A 20843-nucleotide genomic window follows, 5' to 3' on the forward strand; every position below is an offset into this window, starting at 1 on the left:
TCACACGAGGCATCTACCGGCAGTCCGCGGATGAGTGACGCCCATTCCTGCACTTGTGACGTTACCCACTCCCAGTCTTGTGACAGTGCTGTAGGTGCGTGTGACATTCCCGTACAGAGTGATGCATGTGATGACTCCCCCTCCTACAGGCAGCCCCCTGCCTCTCCCCGGTTAGGATTCAGTGATGTATCAGGGGCCAGCCTCGAAACGTGTGATGTCGCCACCGACGACTTGCGTGGAGATTCTGTCAACCCGTACACGGAAGTGGTAGTGAATGTCAATACAGAGTTTATTTGCAGCTCTAAAGTGTTTTTTGTTATGCAGCCAGATGTGTGTATCTTCTACGAACGAGCCAGCTCCCCCAATGACTACTTAACCCACATTCATCTTCTCCAGTCTGTCCCCTTGCCTGTTGATACTGACCCATCAATGGGAAAAGTACTACGTACTGCTACAGGCATTCAGGTCCACTACCCCGGCTCCTCACAACCCACCGTCCCCTCCCCCAGATCCCTTGACTTCTGTACGTAGGTTCACCTGGTCAGGCAGGACCATCTGCACCACTCGCTGGCTCAAAGACTTCAGTTACTAATGCAACGTAATTGAAGGTATGGTTTCAGTTTATACATCCTTTCCCTCCCCCCTGGGTGTTTCCTTTACATGTATGCCCCAATATTTATGTTTTGTGCTTCACACTCTAAGGGGGAGGGGGGTGGGTGCTAATGTGGTGACTATCAACCAAGTCGCTTGTAATATCTTTGTTTTGGCAAGCTCTTTGTGGCAGTCTGTGGCCACGTGCGAAAGAGTACACACATGGACAGAGATTCAAGAATATATATAACTGTACATGTGAGCTTCCGAGTAATAAAATAGTGGTTATTACAAGTGGTATAGTGTGCGTCATTGGATTTGGCAATCCTACAACACTAATATCCATAAGTAAATGCCTAAATGCCTAAATGTATTGGATATAATGGCAAAATAGACACAGTTGTGGCAAGAATGATCACCAAAGTAACAAACGACAGTGGTGTTCAGGTCTTTGTTTCATGGTTGCAAAGAAGTGTATTGTTGTATGATTTACGATTCTACAGTCCGGTAATAGCAGAGAATTTGCAAACAGTGTAGCAATCAGCCTAAAGGAGTATTGGCCCACCTTGAAGATCATTCTTGGTAAGCCACGCCACTCACAAAGCTAGAGAAGCATTGAAAGAGCAAACAGAACACTGAAAATATGCTGTGTATTTGAATGCAAAATGAAAAAAAAAAACTAGCTGCTCGAGTGACAAACTGTTAGAACTTCAAGTTTAACACATATATTTCGGAACGACACAACAACACATATAAGTCACAGAGTAAGTTGACAAGTAAGACATGTGTACACGTTAGCATTCGAATGAGCACTGAGTCCAAGTCTAGCGACAGCTGCCTGGCTGGCCACTTAGGTGGCACAGCTGCTGCATGGCTGGCAGACAGAGCCACACGTAGAGGACACGCATAATTGCGCGGCGGCACTTTGAATGATCGGCGAGTCACAACACTTTTCCCCCCTTTGAAATTATTGCACTGGTCTTGATGGAGGTGTCCTGGAGATGGCTAACGTCCATAGGCGTTGTTTGACTTGCCGTAAAGTCTCAAGGAGGAGGCTTCCCGTATGGACGGAAGTGTCCCCGATGATAATGGGTCGAGATGACAGGAGACGTAGGGGTCGAATCTGCTGGGACCCCATGCACCAATCTGCCTGTTGTGGCAAGTCCAGTTGATATGACAGGAGACATGGGCGATGTGTCGGCGTCCGTTGGAGGAGGAGGCGAGTAGATTGGCTCTGACAGAGGATGGTCCTCCGGTTCCTGCATGGGCACGTCTCCTGGTGGCGTCCGTGCTGGTGCTGGCATCGCGATGACGGTGAGAGGGCTGCGTTGTGAGTATTGAGAGATACCAAGATCCCGACCATCAGGTAGAGCCAAAGGTGGTGTGGCGGGATTCGGAACAGGCGTTGCTGGCACCCGAGGCCGAAGCTGGTCCGAATGACGCACTGCAACACTCGTGTCCGTCTGGATTTCATACAGGCATCTGCCACGGTGTCTTAAGATGCGGCCCGGGCTCCATTTTGGCCACCTGCCATATCCCCGTACCCAGACGAGGTCGTCGGCGGTGAACCAGCCAAGTGAAGGCACCCGCGGCCGTGAGGTGGGAGGCCGCAGAAGATGAAGTAGCGTGCGGGGCTGTCGGCCATGTAAGAGCTCAGCCGGGCTGTGGTCACCCATGGGGGTGAAACGGTAAGACGCCAGAAACTGGAGAAGCGCATCATCAGCAGCAGAAGAAGTCAGAAGTTTCCGCATCTGAGCCTTAAATGTGTGGACCAGTCGTTCAGCCTCACCGTTGGATTGTGAATGGAACGGCTGGGCCATGACATGCATAACGCCGTGACGAGCACAAAAATCCGCAAATTCGGAAGAGGCAAATTGCGGACCATTATCAGTAACAAGAGTAGAGGGGAGGCCTTCCAAAGAAAAAATGCGGGCGAGAGCACTGGTGATTGCCGCGGTGGTAGGTGACGTGCAATGGACAATGAAAGGAAAGTTAGAGTAGGCGACAATTATGAGGAGCCAATAAGTACCTAAAAAGGGTCCGCAAAGTCAGCATGAATGCGCTCCCAGGGCTTCTCAGGCGAAGGCCACGGTGACAAAGATGACTTCGGGGCAGCGGCCTGTGACGCACAAGGGCCGCAGGCAGCGACCATGTGTGCTATTTCAGAGTCTATGCCAGGCCAGTACACATGACGGCACGCCAGAGATTTTGTGCGAGACTCACCCCAGTGCCCTTGGTGAAGGAGGCGCAAGACCGAAGCACGCAAAGACGCAGGTACCACAACACGCGGCGAAGCATTGTCACCATCCTTAGCCGTGAGGCGGTAGCGCAAAGTGTATTAGTTCCGCAATGGATCAGAAGTCTTAGCGGATGGGCGATCTGGCCAACCCTTCTGAATACAGCGTAATACCCGGGAGAGGGTAGGGTCAGAACCCGTAGCAGCCGCCAGCCTGTCCCCCGTGATGGGGAACCCGTCCACAACCCGCTGCTCGGCCGGCAACATCCAGGTGGAAACACAAAAGTTCGTCCCTATTGAATGCCTGATCAGGACCCATGGGAAGGCGAGACAGAGCATCAGCATTCGCATGTTGAGCCGTTGGCTGGAAATGAATCTCATATTGAAACGGGACAAGTAAAGAGCCCAACGCTGGAGGCGGTGTGCACCCTTGTCGGGAAGTGACGTTGATAAATGGAACAAGGAAACAAGTGGTTTGTGATCCGTAACAAGATGAAATTTTGAGCCATAGAGAAAAACACCAAACTTATGAAGAGCATAAATGATGGCCAAAGCTTCTTTCTCAATTTGAGAATACTTTTGTTGGGCATCCGTGAGCGTTTTGGAGGCATAAGGGCGAGGAAGGGCATCGATCGCAGCGACAGTTTGTTGAAGTGGGCGAATACCATCCCGAGAGAGTTGAAACCCCAAGTACGTGATAGATGCCTGAAAAAATTGTGATTTCTGAAGATTACACTTAAGACTGGCAGTCTGTAAGACATGAAAAAGTGTGCGGTGATTTTGAAGATGTTCTTCAGTGGTGGAGCCAGTGACAACAATGTCGTCCATGTAATTGATACACCCAGGGACAGGGAGCAATAATTGTTCCAAGAATCGCTGAAAGAGAGCAGGGTGCTAGCAACCCCGATTGGCAAGCGTTGGTATTGATAGAGACCAAAAGGCGTGTTAAGGACTAGAAACTGCCGGGAAGCAGCGTCGAGAGGAAGTTGATGATAAGCTTCTGACAGGTCAATTTTAGAAAAATACTGGCCTCCACCAAGTTTAATGAACAGTTCTTCAGGACGGGGCATAGGGTAAGTGTCGATGAGGCATTGAGCATTTACAGTGGCTTTGAAATCGCCACAGATACGAATATCACCATTTGGCTTAGCAACTACAATGACATGAGAGGACCACTCACTGGAAGTGACAGGAAGCAAGACCCCTGAAGCAGTTAGACGATCCAACTCCCGTTTTACCCGATCACGAAGGGCCACAGGAATGGGCCAAGCCTGAAAAAACTAAGGCCGAGCAGTGGGTTTGAGCATGATATGAGCTTCAAAGTCGTTTGCACGGCCTAACCCAGGAGCAAAAAGGGACGAAAATGTCGTCGACAAGGAATCCAGCTGAGCATAAGGAATAGCATCAGAGACAATATTGACAGAGTCATCGATGGAGAACCCAAAAACTCGAAAGGCATCGAAACCAAAAAGATTTTCTGCATTGCTCTGGTCGACCACAAATATGGGAACAGTGCGAACGACGGATTTGTAAGATACCTCAGCATTAAACTGTCCCAAGAGAGAAATCTTCTGTTTATTGTACGTCCGTAATTGCCGAGTGACAGGGGACAGGAGTGGAGAACCCAGCTGAAGATACATCTGAGAATTAATTATAGTGGCAGCAGAACCGGTATCCACTTGCATGCGAACATCTCGACCAAGGATTTGGACAGTGAGGAATAACTTCCATGAAAGGGAAGAAGTGCAACTGACAGACAACACAGAATCAGAATCAGCGTCATGTTCATGAACATCATGTATGCGGTCGGATTTGCAAACGGAAGACACATGACCTTTCTTTTTGCAGTTGTGACACACAGCCCAGCGTTGGGGACAATCCTCGCGTGAATGTTTCGTAAAACACGGCGGACATGAAGGACGTTGCCGGGGGTTTTGCTGCAGTTTCTTAGCGGGTTGTTTACGGCTAGGCCGAGGCTGCGCGTGGGAGCGCACTGCGACCACGTCAGCCAGCGGGGACGCGCCGCACACGTCGTCAACAGCGCACAGAGGTTGTATTTCCCCGACATCACCCCATGCCTCTATTTGCGCCCCAGCGGCACGAGAAATTTCAAAAGACTGCGCAATGGAGAGAACTTCATCTAGAGTCGGATTCGCCAACTGAAGGGCACATTGCCGAACTTCTTTGTCGGGCGCCGACCGGATAATAGCATCCCGTACCATGGAATCGGCATAGGATTCTTTGTGAACGTCAGTAACAAATTGACACTTTTGACTGAGGCCGTGAAGTTCAGCAGCCCAAGCGCGATAGGATTGATTTGGTTGTTTTTGACAACGATAAAAGGCAACACGAGAGGCTACCACATGCGTTTGCTTGTGAAAATAGACCGACAGAAGTGAGCACATTTCAGCAAAGGACAAAGACACAGGATCCTTCAAAGGAGCCAATTGCGACAACAACCGATACATTTGAGGTGAAATCCAGGAAAGGAACAGAGACTTACATGGTTGTTCGTCCGTGACATGAAATGCCAAGAAGTGCTGTCGAAGACGTTTTTCATAATCAGACCAGTCTTCCTCCGTCTCATCGTAAGGAGGAAAAGGAGGTATAGCCAATGACGAGAAACGCCCCGCATTTGACACCACGACGAAATCGCGAATCGCCGCTGTGAGAAGCATTTGCTGTTCAAGGAGATGTTGCAATAGTTGCTCGACAGTAGCCATGGAACCCTGTGAGTCAATGGTGAAAAGGAAAAATTCCATCCTCGTCGCCAATTGTTAGAACTTCAAGTTTAACACATATATTTCGGAACGACACAACAACACATATAAGTCACAGAGTAAGTTGACAAGTAAGACATGTGTACACGTTAGCATTCGAATGAGCACTGAGTCCCAGTCTAGCGGCCGCTGCTCAGCTGGCCGCTTAGGTGGCGCACCTGCTGCATGACTGGCAGACAGCGCCGCATGTAGAGGACGCGCGTAATTGCGTGGCGGCACTTTGAATGATCGGCGAGTCACAACACAAACATCCCTGCCTGGTGATGTTTTACAAGATGTAGAGACTGAGGAAGAGTTGGAAAAAATAATAAAGAACATACAAACAACACAATAGCAGAAAGAAAGATTAGATGAATGTATACAAGACACACAGCTCCTGCAGGAGACATAGATGAAAATGCAATCATGAGGGAGAAAACCAAAACACTGATGAAGCGATAGTTATCAAAAAGCCTTCCATTTCTGTGGGTACTTAAAGTCCTTCTTTCTGATATCTGTTGCATCTGCTTGAAAGAGACCAGCAGTGCTCATACATGTCATGAGTGTGGCCAAAACTTTCATGCCATTTGTGGACATTCTCCTAAAGATGACAACAGTGAGAAACTACAATGTTATGTATTTTGTGCTGTGTTTGCTTCAATGTTGAGAAAGCTATCCAAAGTAAAATGGAATCGAAACAGAGCCTTGAGATTCAGGCCAAAAAATGGAAAGGCATTCAGACAAAAAAATCCTCCTATGCCTTTGGGTGCCATCACTCATGTTCCAATTCCTGACATCAGCAGTGGGTGGGGTGACTCACACAATCTATTGTTATGAACATGACAGAAGATGGATTTCACTGACTTGGAATTACAGAAGTAATCTTGAAGCAGCTCTACACAAAATCAGAATACATCATATGTCCAAAGAATGTAATGAGAACTTAAGTCATTCCTGACCATGAAATATCTTTCTGATCTTCTCAGTTCACAGAAAGTGGCCAAGGATTCATCAGGTGTATGTGCGACAGGAAATGCCAAAATATGAGGTGACTTTGTGTCCCCATTCTTCTTCAAGTTGTGAAATGTATGTACAAGATCAAATTGCTAAAATGTAAAGTGTTTTTTGTAAAGAAGATAAGTGTGTACTTACTGTAACAAATACTTTATTCTCAGTTCTGCTTTCATTGTTTTCCTGTAAGAATATCCCTTGCTTTATTTCGTAATTTTGTTCTTTCAGTTTCAATTACATATTAATTAATAAGGCTCCTCATATTGTGCCCCACCACCTTTTACCACTTTGTGCAAATGGTTTTGGTCATTCTGTATAATGACAAGGAATAGTATAGAATGCCCAGGAGAAGTAGGTAACATTTTTGCAAAAAACTTATATTTCACTGTTTCCCTAAAACCATCCGGCACTCTGTACATTACCTAGGCATGCTATAGAATACCAGGGTTTCACACAATGCTGGTAACATGTATATTATGTTTGAGATATTTTTGAACTGTAGTACAATATCTTCATAAACTAAGCAGAATTGTTTTCCTCTTAAGTCAACTACTTTTCATTGACACAGTAGGCAAGCACTGTCACAATTTATACTTCTGCATGTATCTAAACAGTACATAAACATCATGTGATAATATCACAACTTTTTATTACATGGAACCATACTCTTCATTTAATACTGCCTACTCTGCAATGTTACACTAGGCTGAATTACACAAGTATAACATAAGCAGTCTCTTTTAAATTGACTGTATTTTTCCAGTATTCTACCAACAATGCAAGTTCTTCCATTTGGATTAATTACATGTGGACCTATATGATTATATTTCATACTCATATTAGTCGTTGTAGCCAGCTATTTGTATGAGTTGACTGATTCCACTGGTGACCTATTGATGTTGGTGTCTTTCAGTTTTCATTATCTTGCATTTTGTGATGTGCACAATTTTAGGTTTCTGTATGTTTAATGCAAGTTCCTGTTGTATGCTTCACTTTGAAATCTTAAGATCTGCCTGGAGATTTTTGCAGACAGCAATTGATTGTAGATTACTGTATTGGGTTGGTGCATAAGTTCAAAGTGCTGACATTCCAGGTGTTATGAGTTTATTTGTCCATTGTCATTGTTTTATTTGTAGTTTACTGTTGTTATTTCAGTTAACATATTGTCATTTTGCCATTGGAGATAGCAAGAAGAGCTTTGGATGCTAGAAAATCGAGTGCCAAGTGGAGAAATTGGAACATTTCTGATATAGTCTTCTGTCTGAAGTCAATAATGGGCTGGCTGTAGAGGCATTTGCTCCATGTATTGAGATAATGCCATTGGACAGAGCAAGGCAAGAAAATAGTTTTCTCAGTTTAAAGAGGATCGTTTGGCATTAGTGACTCTCCATGTTCAGGAAGATCTTCATCTTTGGGATTTGATGAAGATCGTTTACATGTGCTAATCCACAATTATCCATATCAGTGGACTCAAGAACTGGCAAATGTGATGAAGTGTGATCATTCCACTGTCATTCAACGGGGAAGATTAAAGAATCAGGAATGTGAATACTGCATGTTCTAAACCAAAATCACAAAAATCGGCAGCTGGTCATATGTGCATCTCTGCTTGCTCACCATCAATTGGCTCATGAACAACACCGACCATTCCTATCCACCTAGTGATGAGAAATGATGTCTTTATGCTAACATAACATGAGCCCAAACAAAGCAGCAACTTCTCAAACATAGACCTGTCCCACATCCTCAAAAGGTAATGTCATATGTCTGTTGGAAGAGTGATGGTGTGGTGTACTATGAATTGCTTCCCCAAGATGTAACCATCACTGCTGACATTTTTTATCAACAACTGTGCCATCTTGCAGACACAATCGAAGATTGATGATCAGGAAGACTGCTTGAAATGATGCTACTCCATGATAACGTCCACTCGCATTCTGCTAGAGTTCTGCTAGGAGTTGGGTTGGGAAGTCATTCCACATGTACCTCATTCACCTGATCTTGCACCCTCAGGTTTTCACTTTTCCACACTCTGTTGCAAAACCTTCAGGCAGCTTCCTTTCTGAATGAAAATGCACTGCGGACATTGATGAGTTCTTTGCCTCAAAACCAAGTGACTTCTATAGTTGTGGAATTGGAAAGTTACCCCAGTGTTAGCAGACTGTTATAAATAGTGAAAGAGAATATATTATTTCTGACTAAAATCTTTGTAACATGTATCTGTTGTGTTTATTAAACTTATGGAAAAACGCTATGAACTTATTCACCAACCTAATATTATAAGCCCAAAGTCTTAGTGTATTATTACTATTGTTTGCCAGCAATATGAACATCAAGTGCCCCAATACACTTCCCTAGCACACATCTTTAATTACTTCTAATACTTCAACTACTGTGATGACTCTCCATTGAAGACAACATTCTGTGTCTTCCCTACCAGGAAACTGATAATCCAGTCACAAAAGTCTACTTGATACCCCAAATGATAGTACTTTTGTTAATAAGCATTGGTGTGGTTCGGAGTCAAATGCTTCATTAGACTTTAGTATCTTGTTTAGTTTTAGTAATTTCAGCCATTAAATATCTTTGTCTGCATTTCTCATCTGCACAGTAATGTGAGACTGGAATGAGGCCAGCTCTCACGTAACTTCTTTTGTAAGGGAAGACTTCAGTACAAAGGTCAGCATTTCTGCTTTTGCTTTGCTACCCTCTATTTTGGTTCTGTACCATGCATGAGCAACTGGACTCTAATATTGATGCCACTGACAGCTTTGCTTATGACCAGAATTTCTTTGGGTTTTATGAGAGATATTTCGATAAGGTTCTGCTATGTTTCATTCAGCATCACCACCTATGGCCTGATGGTCTGGTTTGCACCTATTACACAGAAATCACCATTTCTTTAGAGTGATTGTACATCATTGAGCCTCCCATAATGAATATTCTCATAGCTACATATCTATCCAGTGCTTGGTTAACTATTCTTTTAAACTTGAGTCTCAGTTCCTCTGTGTGCTCCTTCCCAGAGGTAAGCATTTCGAGTTCCTCTTTCAGATATGACATGACTGTCTTTTTATCAGGCAAGATAATCTTTATCTCATATATCTACTGTAAATTTTATATAATATCGATGTTTATCTGGCCACATTTTTATTCTCCTTTGAGTTTTGGCAACCACTGTTGCAACAACTGCCTCATGTTCACTGATACCAATTTCAATATGGACATCCCAAAAGAGGTCATGTCTATTTGTTGCCATTGGGACTCACATATTTCCATCACAGGTTCGCGTCTGATCTATCTGTTGCAAGCAGTATCCAGAGAAATTGTTTAGTACTATTTCATAGGATAACTTGTCACATGCACTACATAAAAGATTATAAATATCCCAATCAACTGTTAGATGATTAAAGTCTACTACAATCAAATCAGTATGATTGGGAAATGTGTCTATTAGTGAGCTGAGAATTTCTCTACCTTTTTGGTTGTCTATGGAATTTATGCCCGTCCTTCCAATTGGATATTGTCCAAATAATTTTGAATGCAGCTCCAATTTTTAATTTTGGTCCATCTACCTCTTGGCTACTGTAATAAATACAAACCTTCATTTCCCATTAGCCTATTTTTCCGATATACAGGGCATTCAAAAAAACATGTTGAACACTTTGAGAGGTGGTAGTACTCAACAAAACAAAAAAATAATTCCAATAAACATGGTTCTGGAAGTGCATACTTTCCGAGATAAAAGTATTTATAGAAAGGGCTTTGGGATGCATGGTTGTGGATATTAGCACAATCGTTACATTGGCGCTCTATCAAATGTGACAGCAGGGTATTATGATGTCTTACTTACAGGTGGTCTGCCATCATCTGTGTGGTTGAAGTCATGTTGTAGGCTACGTTAGTTTTTGTCGTCTTTGTGTGCCTTATTGCACAGTACTGTCAACCCTGCATATGTATCATAGTGTTTAACCTTCTTCAAAATGCAGACTCATTTACGTGTTTACTGTTATTGCACTGTTTGTATGTACAAATGATGTAGTACATTTACATTTTCTCTCTTGCATAACTTGTTAGGAATGGAAGCCTACTGCTTGACAAGTGAAATGGCGGATATGATATTCTGCTAAGGTTCAGCAGATGGACATAGCCTGTGAACCCATTCCCTTTTCACTGAAAAACATACACTGCACAGAGTGCCCTGTGATAAGCTGTTTGGCAGACTTTTCCTGTGTCTGAGGCACCAGTTATCCTTGCACCTCAGAAGACTGACAGTGGAAGGCCCTTCAATCTGCATGCCTGACATGGAGGAGCACTTGCTTTGCTTCAGTGGAAGAAACTCCTGGGACCAGTGTGCAACAATTAGCAACAGAAGAAGACTTTGCTCATTCTCTTATCTGGCGTAGTGGGGGTACTTTATGAACCGTTGCTGTACCCATATCATCTACAGTGTGTTCAGGCCCTAAGGCTACAGGATCATCATGACAGACGGTGATTCTGTCAATGGCAGTTGCAGAAGTGTGCTGCAGATCCACTGTTCGCATCCAATATTTTATTTACCTATGAGGCAGGGTTCACAAGAGAAGGTGATATGATTTTCCATGACCATCATGTATGGGCAGATGTAAATCCCCAAGCAATTAAAAAAAAGAGGGCATCAACATTGATTCTCAATCAACGTATGGGCAGGTATACTTGGTGATAGATTAATAGGGCCATACGTGCTATCACAAAGGTTAACTGGAGTTCATTGTATGGAATTTCTCATTAATGTACTGCCTACCTTACTGGAGGGTGTGCCACTACAGCAATGAATAAAAATGTGGTTCATGAGTGATGGCACTTTGTCAAAATGTGTGTGAACACATGTTTAGCATCAATTCCACTTGTGCACTATGACCTGTAAGCTTGTCATGGGCAGCAGTGGGGAAAGTTCTTTGTTTTGATTATCTGGCTTGCTGTTGTTCTTTTGAACAAAAGCTATTGTCCCAGGATAGAAAAATTGTTTAGAATTAATTTTAATACCTTCAGCTGCTGGCGGGCATTGATATACACCAACAGGGACAGGTGAAAATGTGTGCCCCGACCGGGACTCGAACCCGGGACCTCCTGCTTTCATGGTAGATGCTCTATCCACCTGAGCCACCGAGGACAAAGATGACTAGTGCAACTGCAGGGACTATCTCATGAACACCTCCCACGAGACCCACATTCTCACCTTGTATGTCCACACACTACATTTGTAGTGTCCCACCCCAACACACTCATTACTCGTGGAAGACATTCTTACCAAGTACCGTAAGAGTTCGGGGAATATGTCTGCATCCACACAGAAGAAGAAGGTCATGGCCGGTATTGCCAGAACTATATACTTATATGGATATGATGTCTGCTCTTTCGCACATGTCCAAAAGAACAGACACCATATCCATATAAGTATATAGGAATATAATAGAGGGAAACATTCCATGTGGGAAAAATATATCTAAAAACAAAGATGTGAATATAATAGAGGGAAACATTCCACGTGGGAAAAATATATATAAAAACAAAGATGATGTGACTTACCAAACGAAAGCGCTGGCAGATTGATAGACACACAAAGAAACACAAACATACACACAAAATTCTAGCCTTCGCAACCAATGGTTGCCTCGTCAGGAAAGAGGGAAGGAGAGGGAAAGACGAAAGGATGTGGGTTTTAAGGGAGAGGGTAAGGAGACATTCCAATCCCGGGAGCCGAAAGACTTACCTTAGGGGGAAAAAAGGACGGGTATACACTCGCACACACACACATATCCATCCACACATATACAGACACAAGCAGACATATTCAAAGACAGAGATGTCAGTCGAGGCGGAAGTGCAGAGGCAAAGATGTTGTTGAATGACAGGTGAGGTGTGAGTGACGGCAACTTGAAATTAGTGGAGATTGAGGCCTGGTGGGTAACGGGAAGAGAGGATATATTGAAGAGCAAGTTCCCATCTCCAGAGTTCGGATAGGTTGGTGTTAGTGGGAAGTATCCAGATAACCCGGACGGTGTAACACTGTGCCAAGATGTGCTGGCCATGCACCAAGCAGCTGTCATAATGCAGGTACTGTTGCTTGTTGGTGGGTTTGATGTGGACGGACGTGTGAAGCTGGCGAAAGCTTGAATTTTGTGTGTGTGTTTGTGTTTGTTTGTGTGTCTATCGACCTGCCAGCACTTTCGTTCGGTAAGTCACATCATCTTTGTTTTTTTTATTTTATATATATATATATATATATATATATACTTTTCGTTGTTGTATTCATTTTTTGTCAGATGTTTCATTAAAGTGATTTTTAAGTCCAGTACAAGTACATGACCATAGCATGGTTCCATTGATACTTTTTTGTTCAATAGATCTGCCTGACAATGAAATTCTCTTTTCACATTTTTGGACTACCTGCATTTAGAATACTGTATTTGTTCATCAGTAGAATGCATACATATCGTGGGAGAACTTTATAAGGATGTAAATATGCACGAACTGACAGACCAACCTACAAATTTTGTACAGAACTCCTGATCAAATTAACTTAGGGATTACAGTGGCACCCTGTTCTTATCGCTGATTATTGAGATTATGCTTGATGAGATACCACTTGTTTTTACACAGAAACAAAAACTAGGATTTTCCTTGGCTGTATTTAAGGTAAGAAAGCTGAAAAAATTTCAAGAGAAGGCTGTGGCTAATGCAGAGAAAGAAATTCACCTATGCCCTGTTACTTAATGATCTGGGAGCTGATATTTTTGTAATTATCTAGGAATAGAAGACATGTTCTTTTTGGAGCTGTAGAACATCATCAGACCTTTCTTAACAACAAAAAATAAATAAATAAAAAAAGATTAATACAGCCATCACAGAGGCTGTAAGCTATAAGGAGAGGCTGTTAGCTACAATATGATTTCTAGCTATTGGAAGTAGTTGCGAGAACCTCTAATTCAGTGCAGTCTTAGCCCCACAGTTATTATCTAAAATGATTCTTGGAACCTGCAATGTGACTTATAGTTGCCTGAGGAAAGACACCATGGTAAAGCAAAATAAATAAAACAAAATATGTTCATTTACACTTCATTAATTTATTTATGTATGTAGCATAAAAGATGTCCCATATAAGTTTAAAAAACACATTTCAAATTAGGAGATGAAAAACTACAAGTGGTAGCAACACACATCATCTAATAAATATGGCAACAGATACATAAGAAATAGAGCATTTAGCAACTGTTCAAACTGTAAAGATGTTCTACATTTGCTTTTCGCACCAGAAGGCTTGGATGTAGGTTGGTCTTTTTTAACATGTCTAACAACAAAGCAACTATATTTTATGAACGAAAGCCAACAACTATCTGTATTTCAGTTTTTAAGTTTTATTTCCATTATGTATCAGGAATGAAACTTGTTGGAACTTATATTTCTGTGTTAACAAATAATACATAAAATGTGATTAACATGGATTTTGTTTGATACACAGTTACACAAACATCAGATACCTACTACAAGAAAAAACAAGGATATTGGACTGCAAAGAAAATGCGTACAACAAAGACTCACATGAACAAAAGAATATAGATCTCTCAGTTTCTAACATATGTAAGAAAAATAAATTGGTCCTCATTTACACATTTTTAATGCTCCCATTAAAGAAGACTCAAATTTATTATTAAGTCTTTAGAAGCCTTTCTCAAATATCCTGAATGCTTCAGACACTCAGCATCTTCTGCATCTGAATCTTCATGTTTGGTAATGGCTTGGCTAGTAAATCAGCTTGCTGGTCCTTGGATGGAACATGATCTAGTACAAATTCATTCTCTTTGTATTTATTGCACACTGTATGATAACTTATATCAGTATGCTTACCTCTGTGATGAAGCTCTTGTTTTTTAATAAGTTTCACAGTACACAAAATTCTCAATGTTGAATATTATTTGTATGTTGTTGAACAAAGACAACTAATTGTTAGCTTTGTTCTCTATTGCCCATACAATATTGTCTTCATTGACTTGTCATGCAGTATAGTACAACATTTGTAGAAACTGTAATTTTACAAGCCCAAATAAAATTCAATGAGTCATTGAGCAACCAGCACACCAGCTGTGCGTTCCTAGATTCCACATCACTAACACGATCTCCAACACTGTAGATATGAAGTCCTGTTTTTGGAGGAAAATAAAACCCATAGTCCATGGTGCCTTTAACTTAATTCAGGATCCTTTTTACAGCATTCTAATGAATTTTCATTGGCTTCTCAAGATGCTGACTGTCTTATTTGACTGCAAAAGTAATGTCCAGCCATGTTCCTATTGACAGCTACATCAGTCTACTCACAGCTTGCCTCTGTAGAACATGGACATGTCCTTCTGTTCATTTTTATACATGCCAGCACACATCTGATGGAGCTGATTTGCAGGCACTGTTAGAGGGTGAACATCCTCCATTCTGAAGTGCCATAGAATCTTCATGGCATATTTTATTTATTTATTTATTTATTGTATTTTTTTTTTTTTTTGCATGGAGACACCAACTGGTGTCTTTTAGAGCTCGGTAATCTGTTGTACCATATTTGACCACTAATGCATGGACTATGGTGTGTTGTTTTTAATTTTGTTCTTTGTCTGTAGTAGCAGTCTTTATTTCTTGTATTATAGGCATGCATATCAGAGCACTTTGTTGCTTTGTTTTGATGTGTCACAAAAAATATAATTAATTTGTAAAGACACAGTGAGCAGACTGTGAGGTATTTATGATGAACAATGATTTCCGTGCATGAATCTCTATACCCTAATCCATGGATAATTCTGATTGCTCTTTTCTGTAGGGTTAATATTCTGTTCATATGTATGTCGGCAGCACAACCCCATATCTCTATCCCGTAATTAATCTGTACAAAAATGGTTCCATAATAAATTGTTTTTAATGTCTGATGTGGAACTACTTTTGATGACTGTCTGATTGTCCTCCTGATACATAGAAATAGTACCATCAGCTAATTGTTCTGCAGGTACTCAATGTTCTGGATGTGATGTCAAATTCTCTTTGTAGTTCACTCAGCAGAAAGGTGTTAGGTGTTAGACCATCATCTGCATATACTGTAAAGGTTAATGGATTATTTGTATCTTGATTGGTGAATATAAATGGATCTGCATTTGTTGATTGGAGTCCAAAGCTGCATGAAACTGCTGTGAAATGTTGGTACCAGCAACTGAATGTTTCAGACCCTACAAACTTTCATTTAGTTTACAAGCATGCTTAGTCCAGTTCACAAGCATGCTTATTCCCATTTTCAAAACCTTTTGGTTGATTCATACAAGTATTTTGTGCTGAATTTCCGTAAAGAAAAGGAGTTTGGGCATCAAATTCTTCAGGACACATGTTTCTGGAGGTTGCAGTGGATAAAACTAAGTGAATTGAGTCAAACCTGGTCCTTGGACTATGAGTTTCCAGATAATCTATACCTGCAACCTGCCTGAAACTTCTGTCCACAAGCCTAGCCTTGAATGTGAAGCATCATCACTAATAGAACACTTGATTTTATATACTGAACATTTATCAGTGGCCTGGTGAAGCAGAGATGGATCCAATAATATCTGAGTTTGGTTAACTTCCAAGAAATTAATTTCACCATTCATAGCATTTTTCCATTTTTATGGCTCATCACCTTTAACTGCGTCATCATGTTTCTGGTTTGACAATATCTGAAATGGATAAATGGTACTACTATATTCCTGGGAATCTTAATTATCTGTGATCTCTCAACTGATATTTCTTTTCAGATTGAATCTCACTTCACAGACATCTGTAGAATCCTGCATTACAGGAATATTCTTAAGATTGTCTTATTTTCAAGTAGAAAAAAAGTTCACTGTTTTTGCTGTTGATGTTTCATGTGTGCTGCAGTTGTCCTCTCTCTCTGTGGAGTCTTACTTGTCACTGAAAACCACACATGATAACCATTTTTGTGTTTTGGCCATAACCAACCAAACACCACTTTTTAGCCTTTGCATCCCATTTTTGAGACTTTTCTTTAGGAACATGTGAATCATGTGACATACTAACATCATTTTTCACTGTACTGTTATGAGAATCTTGTGATATTTTCACATCTCTAGTACCTGCCTGTCTGGACTTTTCTTTAGGCTTAATTTCAATCAATGTAGGATGACTGGATACTGATCTTAGCCTAAAAAAGTACTCCCATGAGTTTCAGTGCCGCCCCCCCTCCCCCTTAAAGATTTTGCTATCATCCCAGCCAGTTTACCCTTCCCTTTCCTACTAAGATGCAGGCCATGTCTTGTGAAGTCCCACCTCCTAATATCATCAACTGATACCAAAACTATGCTTGACAAAGTACCTGCCCGAAGCAGCTGATCTAGCTCCATATTGACCTTCCTGACAAAGCTGTTCAATTAGGGCCAGTCATACCACATGGAAGCAGGTACCAAGCCAACATTTGCATGGTTCATTGCAGATGCTATTTTTACCAGGCACAATCAATATTGTAGCCCTGATCCCTATCAATACTGTTTCTTGCTCCACCCACTACAACATGATCCTGTTTTGTAAAACCTTTGCACAATGATCCTACATCCTCTCTCACTTGGCTAAGACATGCACTGGGCTTGAAAATAATTTGTGACCTGATACCTGTCACCTAATTTTTTGTGCAAAATCTGGCCCACACCTCTTCCATGGCTACTACCTAACAACAGAACATTCCTCCTGCTTTCTACTTTTTTTTCAACTGTTGGTTTCCTCGTGAAAGTCTGTAGAGTGCTGAATAAATTTACATCTAATTGAGCCTCTTCCTTAGTTGACTGAGGTAGCAAGGCAAATCTGTTATTTGTGCCACTGATGAAACTGTCAGATACTGTTCTCTTTCTGTGGCCCCTGTTCCTTCTCTCCCCTTAACCTCATCAGTTCCTCCCTAGCACTATTGAGTTCAGCCTGAAGGGCTCTAATCTTCCCTTCCTGTTCCACTATTTTCCTATCCCTTGAACATAATCTGCAATACCATGGAAGAGACCCATTTACTGCCCCAATTCCCATGCCACTACATTCACCCCAATGTAACCATCTGCCACAACAGCTGCACAGAATCCCAGAACTGACTTTCCTACAGCAGCTGAAACACTTCTCACTCATGGTTGTTTACAATATTTTGTACAAAATTTATCTAGGCAATAACAATAATATTCTATTAACTACAGATCACAAAAGCCATTAAAGTTATGTGGAACACAAATATATGTGTATACTATTAATATCGTAACATAATGCAGTTAAACTAACGTTAAAAATCAAAACTTGTGTACACGAAAAATTAGGCCTGAGATCATATATGCACGATATGTACATTACGCATTTTGAAAGGAAATAAAAGCTAGAACTTAAAACCTTTAATTCCCCGAGTAGATACAGTACTACTAAATATAGTGCAATGAGAACAACTTAAATTTTTCACTTAATACTTGAAGAAATGTCTTAAATTTCTATGTAAACCTACGTCTAAACTATGCGGAAACCTGCCCTACTAAACTTTCACCTGTATCACATGTGTTAATTCTACCTTCCTCACTGGCTAGTCTGAATGTCAGACAGCTAAGTGTTCACACATTTGCCTGGACAGATTCCCAAGCACTGACACAGTAATTGTACGCTACTGTTAGTGTCATCAAAATTTTTGTAACAATCATTGAACAGGTACTTGCTTGCTTAGAATCTGCAAGTGAGTTGTAAGATCTGCAGTTCTAGCAGTATGTGTCATTATGTCATCCCTTGGTTTCTTTTGCAAACTATAACACCACTACAGTAATGTGTGAACACTGGTTCCAGATTTTTGTTCATAAACAGACATTAGCTTGTCTCACATTTCTTTTGACATGTTTCAGTTCATAGTATGCAGCATAGCTATTTCTTTACCTGACATGGTGATAATTTGGTGAGTTTGCAGTTGCAACTTTTAGCTTTTGTGTCCCATTTGGTCCAGGCTGCAACCAGCTTCCTGTACACATCATTATCTGATGTTTCTTCAGGCAGGTTATACAAACTATTGACTACAGTCCAAATATTGTCTGATTTCAACACTATACGTACTTGAAACTGTAGATCAATTTTTGACATGTTTGAGTTTATTTATACAGGTGATATCAGTTTCCATCTTAAAGTTATGTTTCTCTTCATGCATAGCCAGAAAACTAGTCTCACTTGGCACAATTGTATTTGAATTATTATCTTGTGTCCAATACTAACTTTCCACAAAATATTATTTTTTTGTGTTCCTCGGCCACAACTTGTTGGACTGATTATTTCTGTATTAACAAATAATACATCAAATATGGTGATCTTCGATATTATTTGATACACACAACACAGGGTATGAAATTGATCTCATTGTCGTTATCCGCCAATTTAAGTTGGTTTTCGCCTTTCACTATCGATGTACTCCCTCAGATTTGTCCTTGTTCCCTGTATTTCATCCATTTGATCCTTTTCATGATTCTTTCCCATGCATTTGGGTGTATTTTTATGAGTTTTTCGGATGTAATTTTACTTATTTAAGTATTTTTTTATGTTTTCTTCCATCACCATGTATTCTTGCTCCTCCCATTAGCATTAATACAGAAAAGTTTCCTATTAGCATTAGTCAACCACTGTGTATGAAATTCTGCACAGCCTTCAATAGAAAAGACAAGACTGGGGGAGGTGTAGCAATTTTCACTGTAAATGAAAGTAATTTTAACTTTTATTGATGTGAGTGCCTTCTGCTTGGAAGGAGTCTCAGAATTTGCTGCAATAAACCTAAAATGGGGTAGAGATAACATAACAGTTATCGGTGTTTACAGGCCACCTGCAGCAAATACAATTTATTAACAAATGATGTCAGCGCCAAAAAGTTACATCGTCTGTGTGATGAATTTAAACCTGACCCCACTCATTCAGGAACCCACTAGAGAAATTGGTAATAGTAAAACATGTCTTGACAACATAATAACAAACATGACCCACCTATCCCACAGTGCATCGGTTTTAAAACTAGCCATCTCAGATCACCATGCAGTACAGCTTAAATTGGAGCTCCATGAGGCCCCCACTGTCACCACAAAGCAACAGTTTGTAACTAAAAGAATAATGTATAATGACAACATAAATAGACTAAACTGCATGCTAGCACAAATAAAATGATTTGAAAATAATAGCTTTTCATATGATACCTTTGCTGCTGACGTCTATTACTGCTTTGATACCACATGCCCAGTTGTAATCACAAAAATGAAACAAACAAAAAATATAAACAAAAATATTTGGGTAAATAGTAAATTCACTGAAGCAAGGGAAAAATTAAAACTACTCCACAGTGCAATGCTGAATAATAGACAGAATCCTGAGGTAAAGGAAGCCTTCAAAATATATCAAGCACACTATAAGGACTTACTCTCACAGACCAGGAGCAACTATGTTGCAACTAAGCTTCAAAACTCACACAACGTAACTGCTGGCATCTGGGCAGTCATAAACAATTTTAGAACCTGCAATGACAAATCCTGTATGGACTTTACTATTAACCACAATGGTATGCTCATAAAAGACCAACTGGAAATTGCAAATATTTTTAATGAATATTTTTCTTCCTTAGGGGAAGCCATAAATGACAAACATAAAAACATGCACTACAGTTTTAAAGGTAATACATGTGACCATAGTATATATCTAGCCCCCACAAACTGTGCAGAAATAATGGGCATCATTAGCTATCTAAAAACCCTCTAATTCAGCTGGGCATGATGGCCTAAATACTAATGTTTTAAAAGTCTTTAGCCAAAATGTCTCTGTACCTTTGTCTGCAGCAGTCAACAATATAATAGAATCAGGCACCTTTCCAGACAGACTCAAAATAGCACAGGTAACACCCATTTTTAAGAAAGGTGACAACAATGAAATAGAAAACTACAGACCAGTCTCAATCCTTCCTGTCTTTTCCAAAATAGTTGAGAAAGTTATATACAACAGGATTATAAACTTTCTTAACAAACACAACCTGATGTTCGAAAATCAAAATGGATTCCTAAAAGGTAAATCAACTAGCACTGCAGATGCTCAACTAATTGAAGAGGTGATAGGGGGTATCGAAAGCAAGGAACATGTGGCAGGTGTATACCTAGACCTGGAAAAAGACTGATTGTGTGAACGTTGACATCCTATTAGACAAGCTATGGAAAATG

The 20843-nt window shown here is 40.9% G+C and overlaps 1 protein-coding gene and 1 non-coding gene across 2 annotated transcripts in view; one reads left to right on the top strand and one right to left on the bottom strand.

The window, feature by feature from the left end:
• LOC126236661 (retinoid-inducible serine carboxypeptidase-like) overlaps window positions 1–20843 on the top strand; it is a 166168-nt gene that overhangs the window by 58874 nt on the left and 86451 nt on the right. The window lies entirely within an intron of this gene.
• Window positions 11676–11749, bottom strand: Trnas-uga (transfer RNA serine (anticodon UGA)). Its single transcript has one exon. It is a non-coding gene; the product is annotated as a tRNA-Ser (tRNA).

The sequence above is a fragment of the Schistocerca nitens genome, chromosome 1 (genome assembly GCF_023898315.1).
Source record: "Schistocerca nitens isolate TAMUIC-IGC-003100 chromosome 1, iqSchNite1.1, whole genome shotgun sequence".
In the NCBI taxonomy this organism is placed as follows: Eukaryota; Metazoa; Arthropoda; class Insecta; order Orthoptera; family Acrididae; genus Schistocerca; species Schistocerca nitens.